Below are 3,670 nucleotides of genomic sequence, written 5' to 3' on the forward strand. Positions count from 1 at the left end.
GAAACGGAGAGAGGCAACGGAGCTTATCCCTATATGAACTGTGCTGCAAATGTCGAAATAATAGACGCGATTAATGGGATTATACGTCGTGTACACCCGGCGACTGGCGGGTCATCTCGGCCCGTGCGTCGTCGGGACGCCGTAGTATGAACTTTGCGACTAGAAGAGTCAAACTGACCGCCGCCTTCACACAACATCCTCCCTTTTTTCTACGATTTTTATTTTGACTAAAATGGAACCCCCCCCCCTCACACACACACACACACACACACACACACACACGCATACACACATTTTTACGCACACACGCACGTATGCACGCAAGCATCCACGCACACATGCACGCCCACATACATACACGCGCACGCACAGATTAAAATCATTACAAGCACGTTTGTGTGAAATGGCCACCACAAAACGACATATTCAAAAGTTAATACCCACTATATATAAATGGTCACACGGACATCATAAGGTTCATTGAGCATCAGTCAGGAGTTTCCAACCTCACTACCAGACTAACCGTGCCAATTTGTAGCTCCCCAAATAGTTTAATTTGGTTGTATTTGGAATGACACGTTGGTTGTAGGCTATTTTGAAATGTCTTGAAGTCTGTAATCGATATATCTCCCCGTACCAGACGCTTACCAGAAGCTCTGGAGTTGCCTGACAAAACGCTCTCGCCGAGTGTCTTCAAATTTTCATGAACACTTAATTGCACGTTTCCTCACAATTGCAAAGTCTACAATATTTGTATTATTTGTATTACTATTTCTATTATTATTATTTGTATTGTATAATCGCTGAGAGGAGACACGCGGTTTTTATTTCACCAAAGTTAAAATGATTGACTGACCAATCTTCAACCTTATAGAAATGTTATTTTGGCAGCAAAGTGAACAGGGAGTCTCGTTATGTCACGTGTTTTTCTATGAAAATATGACCTTAGATATATTTTTATGAATATATAACTACGCCAACATCAATAATTAAATGTTACAAATGGTGACTAAATATTTCGGTCAGATCAGGAAGATAAATAAATAATGGGTATTTAGAAATATTATATAAAGGATAATTATAGAAAATTTTAATGTATTCACTTGTAAATAAATATTTAGTCAGAACTCCAATAGGAATACAGAACGTGTGGCATATATGATGTATGTGTGGGTGTGTGTGTGTGTGTGTATGTATGGATATATTTGTGTGTGCATGTGCGTGCGTGTGTCTGCGTGTGTGTGCCTGCGTGCGTGTGTGTGTGTGTGTGTGTGTGTGTGTGTGTGTGTATGTGTTTTTTGTGTGTGTGGCGGTCTGGGTGTGGGCGTGGGTGTGTGAGCGCGTCAGTTAATTTTTTAGTGTTTGTTACACTCGCACGCACACGTTCGCAGAATTGCACACCGTGTAGATGCTGAATCGTTTCACAAAATGTCAAATGTTTTATCTAATAGCCAATATACTACACAAACAATTACAAACAATGGAAAATCTCGAGGTTTGCCATTTAATCATGTGCCTCATTTGTAATAATTGTATCATAGATGTATTTATATAGCGTGTTTATAAAATACGTTGGCCTGGTATTACAATATATTATAATAAATCTATTACAATATTGTTTCAACAGTGTGGTGTGATGCCTGGCCTTAATCATAAACTGTGGCGTGGATGGGCTGATTACTTAGATGGTAGGTGGTCAGAATGTCAAACGTTTCAATATAAACTATAATATTAAGAGTTTTTAGGGGAATAAGTGCAGGTCTCTCCACGAGGGCCGTAATGCATGGGTGTGGAATTAACTATAGGGTGTCTGGAAAATCTTTAATAGTCTTAAACGGTAAATGACAATTGCCACAATATTAAGTCGTTCAACATCCCCCCGCGTTTCAAACAACGATCAAAAAAAAAATGAGAAGGAAAAAGTTAGGAACATAAGTTTCAACTTCTTGGCCCAGTCCGACTGTTTCTACACCAACGTAACGCCGCTTGCGAACGTTTACCTTTCAGCGAAAATGCGACAACTTTATATTTAGTATAAATCACCAATATGCATCTCCCTGAAAAGTATTATTCCTCAAGAGAAGTCAGTCTGAAGAGTGGAGTCAAACGGTGGAGTAGAAAACACCTACCTAGTAAAACAACAGTCCGCAGAAAACCCCAAACTCTATTTTAGAGAACGGTGGGTGAAAGGGTCGTTGCGGGTGGATAATTAAGCCAGAATGCAGACGCGCGTTTAAAAAGGCATGAAGTTCGAGGCGAAAGGAGAGGCTCCCTCTCCCCACGGCAGGATCCTGTCCACGGGTGGAGCTCCGCGACCACGGACACACCGGGTATATACAGCTGCGAGGAACCGGAGTCCGAGCAGCGCTCCGCTGGGCTGCGAAGCGGCGAATTTACGGCGTCCCGCTCCCCAGCTGACGTTAAGCAGCGAAATTGATGGAGGGACGCGAGAAAACCCCAAAAACCCGCTCCCCCTTTCGCTCTATCCCACTCGCTCCTTTTCCTTGCGCAGGACTGGGCTTGCGCCGCCCCACGCACGGACAATAAATACGCGAAGCGGAGGGGGGAAAAACGCGCACACGCAGGCTCATAAAGCTTCCTCCTACCATCGATGTTTTGTTTGCATGTCTGATTGGGAGGTATGTTAAAAAAAAAAAAAAAAAAAAAAAGACAGAGAGAAGAGACCCCCCCCACCCCCTCCCAGTTTTTTTTTTCTTCCCGGTCTGGATCAAATCCTTATCGTTTTCCTTTTCTTCGCTCTGAACCCGATCGCCCTCGAAGCGTAAACGAGACCCGGGTCACGTCTATACCCCGTGTTTTCCTCCCGAAAAAAAGCCAACAAGGCTTTTCAGAGCAAAAGAAATCCCCCAAGTTTTGCCGCTGTTCTTGCAGCAAGAGTGTTTTTTCATTTACTAGAACCGAGTGAGGATTAGCAGTGAGCAGAGGCACACGCACTCACACACTCGCACGCACGCGCGCGCGCACACACACACACGCACACACACACACACTGGTTAAATTGTAAGAACGCCATAAACATTTAGCACACACGTAAAAAGTCCACGGCATTTATATATGTCTGTCCCAGAGCCTTTGATCAGTTAAAGCGGCCCAGACACGTTTGTGCGTAAAAGTGAACTTATAGGCGCAACATGAGTTCGCTGATTATTTGCTCATTTTCCGTCAAAAGAATGAAGGTCGTTTCGCCTCAACTAACCATGTGAAGAAAACGACTGCGAACATTAGTAAAAAAATAAAAAATGAAAAAAAATAAAGAGAAAAAAAGAGGAAGAAAGGAAACGCACAGACAGCGCTCCGAATGCATGCGACGCTTGTGAGCAGAATGCGCATTTTCGAGAAGAAGTGCAAAAAAAAAAAAACGGCTTAAATGAGTGGAAAACGCGATCGTTGAGGTCTGGTTCCAAAATAGGACCTTGAGTCTTTCCCAGCTTTTTCCTTCCCCTTCTTCCCTCTCCTGCTCCAGCTGCCCCAACCATAGGTCACCGCTTTGGGGAGCATGACGTCACCATGTTAACCCCTACGTCCCCAAACACACACACACATATATAGCTATTGCATGGGACAGACTGGATGTGAGTGTGTGTGCGTGTGTGTGTGTGTGTGTGTGTGTGCGCACGCACGCACATGTGTGTGCGTGTTAGATCAGGCA

This window comes from Zeus faber, assembly GCF_960531495.2.
Source record: "Zeus faber genome assembly, chromosome: 20".
NCBI classification, from domain to species: Eukaryota; Metazoa; Chordata; class Actinopteri; order Zeiformes; family Zeidae; genus Zeus; species Zeus faber.